The sequence below is a fragment of the Cajanus cajan genome, chromosome 9, assembly GCF_000230855.2.
Source record: "Cajanus cajan strain Asha chromosome 9, NIPB_CcT2T_4, whole genome shotgun sequence".
NCBI lineage: Eukaryota > Viridiplantae > Streptophyta > Magnoliopsida > Fabales > Fabaceae > Cajanus > Cajanus cajan.
The window spans coordinates 2717040-2728133 of NC_138525.1; the positions used below are offsets into that span (position 1 = coordinate 2717040).

At 31.9% G+C, this 11094-nt stretch overlaps 3 non-coding genes across 3 annotated transcripts; all 3 read left to right on the forward strand.

Moving 5' to 3' along the window:
• Positions 1-1312: 1312 nt before the first annotated feature.
• Positions 1313-1384, forward strand: TRNAM-CAU (transfer RNA methionine (anticodon CAU)). The gene has a single exon. It is a non-coding gene; the product is annotated as a tRNA-Met (tRNA).
• A 2209-nt stretch (positions 1385-3593) lies between these two features.
• LOC114915768 (U2 spliceosomal RNA) lies at positions 3594-3789 on the forward strand. Its single transcript, XR_003803853.1, has one exon. It is a non-coding gene; the product is annotated as a U2 spliceosomal RNA (small nuclear RNA).
• Positions 3790-5012: 1223 nt separating this feature from the next.
• On the forward strand, positions 5013-5207 carry LOC114915767 (U2 spliceosomal RNA). Its single transcript, XR_003803852.1, has one exon. It is a non-coding gene; the product is annotated as a U2 spliceosomal RNA (small nuclear RNA).
• Positions 5208-11094: the final 5887 nt, after the last annotated feature.

Below are 11094 nucleotides of genomic sequence, written 5' to 3' on the forward strand. Positions count from 1 at the left end.
AAGATTATAAGGGACCAAAATAGGGTTTTAACCTAAATATAAATAGCTGTTAATTAGTTAAAGATCAAATTTCTAAATATATAAATTCCTTGTTTAAAATTATATTAAAATTTATATTAACAATGTCTTTTTATTATTGATTGATCGTATAATTTTTTTTACACCGAAATTAAACTAATAATATTAGATTCTATGGTTTAAACATCTGAGAGTATTTATAATGTTAGATTCTTATCTAGTTCTTAAATTTAAGCTCACATTATTTATAAGAAACTTGTATCAGAACATGTTGATATGACATGTCAAATTGGTAAAATTTAAATGTCATTATTTATATAAGAGATAGTTACTCAAGAATAAAAAAATAATTTAATATTTTCTTTCTCCATTGATGCCAATAACTATAATAATTAAAATTTATTAAAAATTAAGTATGAATAATTAAAAAGTAAAGGTACTTATAAGTAATTTTCACTTAAGTAAAAATTATAAAAATATAATATAAATTACTTATGAATAACATGACAGTGTAGAATCTATTTAAAGTGAATGAAAGTTGTTTATAAATAACTTTCATTGTAGATACTCTAATAAATTTTCAACATCTGTTCAAAATTATAATAATAATTATCCTATTTACAAGGTTGTTTTAGATTGAATTAAAAGCTCGATATAATCAATGTTGTAATCAACTAGTAGTTGTTAAAAAATGAGTGGTGGTAACTAAGAAGTTGTTTGACATTTAATGGGAAAAGCATAAAATTAAAAAGTAATTGTTTGATACTTTGATGTCAATATACATGCAGATGCTGCGTTGTCACGTAGTCAGGTTTCTCTGCGTAATTCTTTTGTGGTATATAAATATAAATAATAAACAATTGGAGTAAGTAAAATATGAGGCAAAACATGTGTGTCTCTTTCTGACTGGTAATGATCATGCTCCATAGCACTACTTGACGCATGTTTTCTTTTAACTTTTTTAGGGGTTATCAAGGATTTGTTTGAGGTTTTGAGGTTTGGTATATTCCCCTTAATTATGCCATTATACTCGCTGTTGGGTAATCGTGTAAGGAACATATTTTTCTTAGCAATGTCACGACTCATGACAAGTTTCACAAGTAAACCAAAATATTCCAACAGAAAAACACGCCATCCATTCATAGGACTCCAAAAGTTGCAATTGTTTTGTTCCAAATGGAGCCACGCATGTGAATTGATGATGGCTCTGTCATGTACCACAAAATTTTCAATTAAAGAAAACAACAACTACCAGAATACAATAAGTAATAAAATATATGGCTATGATTTCAACATCAGAGTGGCGCAGCGGAAGCGTGGTGGGCCCATAACCCACAGGTCCCTGGATCGAAACCAGGCTCTGATAGAAAGAGTGGCTTCCTGATGTTACCTTTTTGTGCAGTCTTCTTCTTGTTCTAAATCACATATTAATTTCAAACCAAAATAACTTTGCTCCTTTTTTTTTTTTTTTTTTTTTTTTTTTTTTTTTTTTATCTTTAAAAGAAATTTTAATTCCATATTCTTATTTAGGTATCACTGCCAAGGGAACATGGTTTTACTTCAAAATACACATTTTTCTACCAATTAAATTCCAACAACTTTTTTTTTTTATTAGTTACATTTTTCAAATGTAAATGATTAATTGTTCTTATAGCATTTGTTAGCAAAAAAAAAAAAGATAATCAAAAGTATTTATTATATTTAGAACAAAATTTGTTTAATACTTGCTTTTAAGCAATTAAAAATATTTAGATTGTGTTTGATAAGAACACCTCAATTAGTTTATAGTTTAACAAATTAACTTATAAGGTGTAAAAAAAACAAATAAACTTACGGAAACATTAAATAACAATTGGAATTAAAATAAAGTTTATATCGTTAATTATAGTCCACACTAATATAGATTTGTTTATAATATAGATATAAATAGACGCTTTGAACTTTATTTGCATTCTAATTGGTTCTTAAAACTTATTCCTTTAACAAAAAGATACTTTGAATTCTAATTGGTCTTTAAATTATGAACACTGCTATAGTCTCCAAAAATGGAAGCTGAATCATCCTCTAAATAATATTTTATTAATATTTTTTAATAAATTTATTATAAAATAATTATTTAATTTAATATTTTATAATTTAAATTAATATTTTAATTTTCGGAATGCTTTTCGGAAGTTATTTGGGAGGATGTATCATTTTTGTTAAATTATTTATGTCAAATATCAATAATTCATAAATCTTTTGTTATTTTGTTATAATAAAAGTGTGAAATTAGTAAGAGATAATGTTGTGATTTTTTTATACATATTTAAAAATAGCATAAACTAATTTATGTTTGTCTATAATTATATTTTTTAAAACTGATTTGTTAATAAAAAGAAACTGTAGCAAACAGGTATAGTAAAATAAAATTTTGATGGTTGATGCATGCCAATCCGGCTGAGTTTGCACCGGTAGTGAAGGCCACATTACAGGACTAACTGCTCTCTCTATTTTGCTGGCTTGCTTATAGGTATGGACATCAAATCAATAATATAAATAGATATATTTAAGAAATAAGTACAAGTATTTTTCTACACATTAATATACAAGATGAGAATGAGTATAGTAGTATTCATACACCCAAGTATTTACTAAGTAAAATTATTTAAATGTTTATATATTTATCTTGCATATTTTAATATTTCAATAAAATTAATATATAAAAACTTAATTATTTTTTTGCAATATTTTTTTTAAAAGATTAAAGAAATTACAAATATGTATGAATATCTACCAATATTAACTTAATGGATACCTATACAGATATGAGACTGATTTTCATCTGACAGGTCAGGAATGGGTACTCTCATGGAGCCCATTATTTACTTAGATTTATTTTACCCAATAAATCATATATTATATCAAATTCTAACGATCTAATCATTAAATTAAGAATTTTTAATATATAAATCAAGTTTACAAAACTTTAAAAAATTTAAAAATTATTTAATACTACATTCATTAAGAATTGTCTTTTTCTTTCATTTGTTTTATATATTACATATTTTCAATCTCATCGCTTATTTTTATTTTTTTCTATTGTATTCTCACCTTTGTTAGAAATATTTATTTTCATCTTTCATCTTTTTAATAAGGAATTTGAATATAGACATCAACCCTCGTCAATATGAATGTGATTATATTTTTTAAACATGTTCATATATAAACCAGTACTCGGGTCTTTACTCTTTACTACAAAGCAATTAATTAACTAAGGTAATTCCCTCCTCTGTGCTTGTTCACCAGTGATTCTATAACATTCAGTGTATCCTAAATCTTTGAAAAAGCTATGTTTAGGTTGGACTCCAAGCTGTTCACAACAATAGAATCCTTTATACAGACCAATCAGGTATATGTGCATCACATAAACGCTGCAAATAGCAATTAATACTTGAAATTACAAATTTGCAAATAACAAATTTAAAACCGTGAACAAGTTTGTTGCCTAAGCCTAAGAGTCCCATATCAGTCAGTTAGCAAAGTAACAGAGCAAATATCAGAAATAAAAGCAACAGTGATATACTCTTTAAAGCATACCTTTCTCGGCCTTTTGGCTAAGATCAAGTGTAGTATCAGTTCTTATCAGTTTAATATCTGATATGTGGGCCAATGGCCCACACGATATTAAATTAATTTTTTTAAGGGGAGAGTCCAATCACAGTAGCTTGCTACTGGGGCTTTCATGTGTTGCCAATGTCTTGCACTATAGCATGGGCTTGCACACCCTACCAGTTCAACCTAAACTTTTTGTATTAGTGATCAGGCCTGAGTTAAGCATGATTTATAAAAATATTGTTTTTGGATAACATTAATTCAGGAACTTGAACTCAGATGTAGCAACAGCCATTCTCTCTGACAGTTTGTATTTGTTTCTCAAATAATTTTGCATAAAATTTTAAATAAATAGTCTCTTTCTAATATAAAAAAATCTTAATCTCATAAAACATAATCGTTGTTTTCTACGTTCAAATAACATAACATCTGTTGATTTGAGTTATGCAGTATATCTTGCGGAAATACTATAAATCTATCTATGTAGAGCTAATTACCTAATTTCTATAGTATTTCGAATAAATTCACTTGAAAATGGAATATATTTGAACTAATAATTAAAACAAGTGAGTGAATTGTATCTCATGAAATTTTACTCACTTTCTCTTCCACATTGGTGTGAAATTTTACTCTCTTCTCTACATGAATGAGAATATTTTAGAAAAAATAATTACAATCAGATTAAGAAGAATCTGTAAAGTCATAAGAAAACTAATAAGAAAATATCATGGGGATAATCTGCACAATGAAGTTCAATTATCTGTCTGTCATCATCCTGCAACAGATATACATTTCATATAAAACTCCATCTTCTCAATTAGTTAATATCGCGATACTTGTTGTCCAGACTGAATCCACTAGTTAGTTAAACATTTTTTTTTTTGTCACTAACACACGCATCCATTTTTTTCAAAGCTTGTTTTCTGGTTTCTTTACCAATGCATGGAACTCTCTGAACATAGGGTATGGATATGGCTCAGCAACAAAATCCATACTATAATGAGTTGTCTCTACATTAATCATCTTATATTTTATAACTTCTTAGGTAGCATATTAGCATCCTTTGGTGCTTGTAGCAGTTCCATAATTGACTACTCTCACTCACATTGTAGAATTATACTTTTATACAGACTGAAGTATATGAAGTTCATGTATCTACAAATGTAGATCTTAACACATTCAATAATAGAAACTACGTTTGGACTTTGGTTACACTTTTCACATCTTACATAAAAGAAAAAACATTTGAAAGATGATAGTATAGAACTAACATTTCAAATTGTCACTTTTGCAAACAGTAGGGTATAACAAATTTGACACCAGAGTCCCACCTTAGTCCGTCAATAAAACAACAGAACATATAACAGAAATAAAAGCCACAACACTCTGCTGGCCAAAGCATACCTTTCTCGGCCTTTTGGCTAAGATCAAGTGTAGTATCTGTTCTTATCAGTGTAATATCTGATATGTGAGCCAATGGTTCACACGATATTAAATTATTTTTTTTAGGGAGGGGGTCCAGTACAGTAGCTTGCTACTGGGACTCTCAAGTGTTGCCTATGTCTTGCACTGCAGCATAGGCTGGCACACCCAACCAATTCTAATTAAGTTTGGGCTTAAAGTATCTAGTTTATTATATGTCATATGTGTTTGATTATATGGAAGATATCTTATAATTGTAGTCATTGTAGTGAATGATATGGTCAAATAGACGCCTTACCTAATTACACAATCAGGAATATGTATTCAGGAGTGAGACTGAATATTAATTCACACAAAATAACTGTTGTTATTGACAATTTTTTCGAAGTTTGTTAACACATCACTTTCTGAAGTTTTTACTAGTCAGCCTAACAATGAGAATATTTTGTAAAAACTTTTATTCTTGATCTTAGTTTTAGATCTTATTAGATTGTTTAGTTTAAATATTTAATTTACAAATTGCACTTCATAATGAATAACAGGGATGATCAATGTGTTACAAAGTTGTAAGGCTCCTTTCTACTAGGATAGTCTTTTGGAATGAACTTTGTTCTCCCACATAAGTTGTGACAGTTGCAATCATGTGGATGTGCCTTACGCAATTTAGTTAAAGTATTAAATATTATAAATTTACACTAGTTTCATTTGTCTTTCTTTAAAAATATATAAAACTTGTGTAAATTTATAAATTATAATGATACCTAATATTGTATAAGCATAAAATTAGAAATGAACATGTTAGAGAGAAAATTAGGATAGCATATTAGTATTAAAAATGACAAAATCTTGCCTTGGGTGGTTTGGACATTGGTGAAAAGGATTTGTAAAAATTTATTTTAAAATTTGTAAACAGTTAAAGAAAAATTTAAAGATAAATGATTTGTTTATAAACAATTAGATATGATTTATCTAAGAATGTTACAAGTCCTCAACTGGATATAAATATCTAAATTTCATTTTTTTAAATACTTTTTCAGACCTATTGCCAATATTAAGTAGCAACAAAAAATTTGTATCCATTTTTCATGATATTATACATGGGTTAGATATATTATGGCGAATTCGTCAGATTTCATTGTGAAAAACACAATAGAATCTGATAAGTGAGATATGAAATCTAATAAGTAAGATTACGGGTAATTTTTGACATTGTTTGATTCGTTCAATTGACCCATCTATTAAGGAAAAGCTTAGTTGTTGTTTGTTAAACATATATATGATTAAAATTGAGTTTTTAATATTTCACTGAATATCATGGACTCCCCCAAACTTAGAACCTTGCTTGTCCTCAAGCAAAAGGTAATTAATCTAGCAGATAACAAGCAATGCAAGTGAGTCAATTTCTACATCCTAGTTTACTTGTATCTTTTTTTTGCAAGCATGAACCTCAGATGAATTTCCAATCACAATTATTGTAATAGAACATGACAAGGTGCAAACTAAGGTTTCAAAAGAGATCAAAGAGCTGAGAAGAGTAATGACTATCTGTGTATGCATCCTCACTAGGAAAATGTTTCTCTCTATGCACACTAGTGTATCAGGGTGAGTGTTTCTCTCTAGTCTACTACTCACGCCACATAATTCAACTTTGCTCTTCGTTTCCAAATGAAACCAGTGGTAAAACAAATGCAGACACTTATCACAAGGTCTTTATTAGGGCAATCTGGGTCAAGCAGGGTCAAGCGGTAGCAGTTTTATGGTTTTTCAAAGATTGAGGGTGCTATAGCTTAAGAGAGCAAATAAGATTTTACAATGATGTCCCTCTCCATACCCCATTACACATTTTTGGCACATGCCCTTTACCGGATCCAACCATTAGCCTTTTTGTTTTTGTTTTTCTCTTTTTTTTTTTTTTTTTTTTTTTTTTTTTTTATTTAGTAATGGCTGACCACATACTTTCTTCTTCCCAAATTTCCTCATCCTTCAACTCCCCCAAACTTATTTGATGTCATCATTTTTGCTCTCTTAACCAAGACAAAGGTTATGGTTAATTTTTCTTGGTTTGGGACAAGTGGAAGGTATGGTGTTTAGGCTTAGGAAGGTATGGGTCAAGTGGAAAATGGATATGGCTTTTTGGCTTAGATGGTTAACAAAATATGGAAGTGTGAATGCCTTGATCATATAAGTGCATAACATAAGCAAACCACCAGGGAAACTCAAGCAAAGTCTATCATGCAACCTAAGCGTAGTTCACTCATCAGTGTTTAGGCTCAAACCTCACCCGGCTATGCATCCACAAACTATCAAGCTCAGCTCAGTTCTATGATCAACATTGAAACCCGTATGCAACTAGTCATGAACTAAAGATCTAATGTGACTTGAAAATGTCTAAGGTACACACACCATAAACATCAAGCAAACTATAATCCAGAATCGACCACAAGCAAAACAAGTATCAACAAGATTAAAAACCATGCTAAGGCAGACTATTCACAAAAAGAACCAACAGAGTAATCACCAAAAGAGATAGATATAAAAATAGTTAAAATACTGAAAATAAAAGACAGAAAAATAAATTGCAAGAAACAAAGGCAAACTAAGGTGAGCTCCATCTGCTTCCATCTATGGGGTCTGGTCATCATCATCTTTAGGGGCTGCTCCACCATCAACGGCTCCGTCTGCATCAGCAGCTCCACTCCCCCAAACTTAGGAGCCTGGTCCCCAGGCCAACCAGTATATGCCTGAAAGTCCTAGAAACCAAGAGTGGTCGCGGAGTATAAGCATGAAAAAGAATGGTGAGCACAAAAATGTATACATAGTGATGACCAAGCGACTATAACACAATGGAGAATATCCTTAGACCAAAATTAAGCACAAAATGCATGTACATAGAAATGGACTAAGACAATGCAACACAAACAGAATACAAAGAAACATGAATGAAAAATAGTTAAATACAAGGTATCAGGAATGCTTTTGCGCCGGGCGCAAAACAGATGCGCCGGGCTTCATATCAGTAAAACTCAACGAGGTCCAAAATCTGATATCGCGCCGGGCATGCATTAAACGCGCCCGGCGTGGTGGTTCCAGAGACCAAAAATTGAGTACTAGGCCGGGCGCAAAAGAGTCACGCCCGGCGCGTAGTCACTTTAAAAGGTCAATTTGCCCAGGTTTTAAATTAGGATCAGGCCTTATTTCCACCTAGACACAGAATTGCCTCATTCCTCACATTCCAAACAAAATGTACCCTATATTTACCCATTCAAACATGATTCTAACAACTAACACATAACACAAACAACATATACCACAAAACATATAACACAAAACACAACACATAATACAAAACAACACTTATAACACAGAACAACATGCAACAAAAATCTAAAACACAGTTCAGATCTCTGGGTTGCCTCCCAGGAAACGCTTGTTTACTGTCCCGAGCCTGACGGTGACCAACTTGAAGTGCTCTACTCTCCTTCTCCTCCTGTTGCTCTTGTTCCTCCTTGCTTTGTGCTCAATCTCATGATTGCTCAACAATTGCTCAGAGGGATTGGTCAATCTTGTTCATAGTACCTAGCATACAAGAGAAAGTAGAGGACTAGAGCGCCCAGGTCAGCTTCAACAATTCATTACCAACACACAAATAAAAATAACAATAAAAACAAAGAATAAGTCACAAATAGCTACAAATACTAAATCGCCATTCTAATCCCCGGCAACGGCGCCAAAAACTTGTTGAGATTTCCGTTGAAACACTTTTGTTAATATTTGTAAATTCGTTTAATTCTATCAACGGTCTCAAACACGGCAAGTATACCGGCCGTTCAAGTAGTAAAAATATCGTATCCACAGGGATTAGAAGGTAAAATAAGCATTTATTGACTATTCGTGACTAAAAAATAATTCCAATTTCATAATTTGTCATGTGAATTCAAGGTTAAGACTATTGGAATGAAAGCTGTAAATAAATATTGTTTTGTGAGTGGAAAAGGTAAGGAATGGTATTGTGGTATTGTGAGGTTGTGGGGGTCAGATTTCACCAAACGTAACACTAATGTATCCTTAATCTCTTGTTGAATTCATTGCTTAGTCAACCCAAGAGTTTACTCAAACCTAATCCCTTAGAGAAAGAGCCTAGGTGCGGATATTGAATATCAATCCCTTGAGTACCCAATATCTACACCCGCATTACGGGCTAGGGTTTAAGACTACTAATGGGTCAAGCTCTATCCCTAGATATAATCACCGCTAGGCATATGTTTCAGAACTAGTTTCAAAGGTTATTTTCCAATACCCATGGAACCTTAAATCATGCAAAGGGTGATCAATCCAAAGCAAGCATTAAGCAAAGAAACAAACACAACAATGAATGAAACAACAAATATATATATCATTGAAAACGTAAGGATTACAATAGAGTATGTTGGCTACATCTAACCCCACAAAATGGGTGAAACCACTCAACAAAGAGGGCAAATACAAAATAGAGATGGAAGAGGAAGTGAAGAACCGAAGGAAAGATCCGCACACGGACGATCCCAAGCCCTGGGAATCCCTTCCGCAGCTCCTGGAGGCGCCCAATGTGAGAATGGGGGTTTCTCCCCCGAAAATGGCTTCAAATACGAGCTTGGGGAGTCAGATTAGGGTTTTGCGCCCGGCGCATAAGTCTTCGCGCCCGGCGCGGGGCCTTCCAGATACTCTCTGCCTTAGGACAAGCCCGGCGCAATTCACATTACGCCCGGCGCAATGGCTCCCAGAGGTGAGATACTCTGTTTTGCTCGCCTGGCGCGGATCACCTTGCGCCCGGCGCAGAACCTCTTCTCTGCTCCTTAGCTTCTTAGATTTCCAATCCTAAGAGTCTTCAACTTTCCACTCTTCCTCAATACCTGCACAAAAAATGAGGTGGATTAAGGTATTGTTAGATGAATTTGGGTTAGTTATATCTGCACACAAAATGAACCAAAAAGAGAACAATTATATTGCAATGGTTCAAAGGATGAGTGGAATTTGTTCAATAAGTCTCATCCAAAAAGAGGTAAAATTGAGACTTAACAGTAGTGACCCCTAGCCAGTAGCCACACCAACATATGCTTTTATATGATTTCTTAAAAGGTTGAGCTTCAGTATTTTATGGTGATTCAACTGAAAAAAAATTAAATACATTTATTTGTTAATAACTTTTCTTGTTTTTGTCTTATTATTTGCTTACTAAACTTATAGGTATTTAACTATTTAAGTCCATATTGACTGAACAGTGAACACCAAAACAAAGATTTTGAAGGTATAACATGACTAATTGGAAATTTGAAACCACTTGTTCAAATATATAGATGAAGGTTATGATGCCAGACATAATATAATTATGATGGTTAAGTCAATGCTTTAATTTAATGTTGTATATGGTCCCCCCTTCACACTTACTATTAACAGATACGTTGAATTTATTCATAATTGTACACAAAGACATTCAATACAGTTTGAGGCAGGTGAAGAGTCTCTAAAAAAAAAAAAGTTACCTGTTAATGAAAGACCACAAATTTCATGACATGACTTTTTGCAATTTAATTAAATTTCTCTCCAACGTTAATGTATTCCTCGTGTGGTGTATCTTTAGGCGCATTTAATGTTCTGTTTCAGTTGGTGATCTACATATCTAGAAACTTAAATTAGTGCAAGCTTTGATCACTTAGCTAAGAACAAACTGCTGAACCTATATTTGGATTCTTGTCTGTTTTAGATCCTTTAGTTTAGTTCGTCTTAAATTGGATATAGTTAGCTAGCTAATTTTTATTGCTTTTGGTTTCATCAATTCAAATCAAAGATTTGAATAAATAATTACAACTCTGTTGGAAAAGAGTAGCACAAAATGAGCTAGCAGCAGGATTTTTTTCCACACTTCTAAATGTTATGGTTGGAGTTGGATAAGTATTAGATTTCAAAAGTACCGTTTTTATTACGTTCCTTCAACGTTTGACCACTACAAAAGTAAAAAGAATTAAAAAAAAAACGTTATTTGTGATAATACCTTAAATTCAAATTATGATATGGTCATTACAA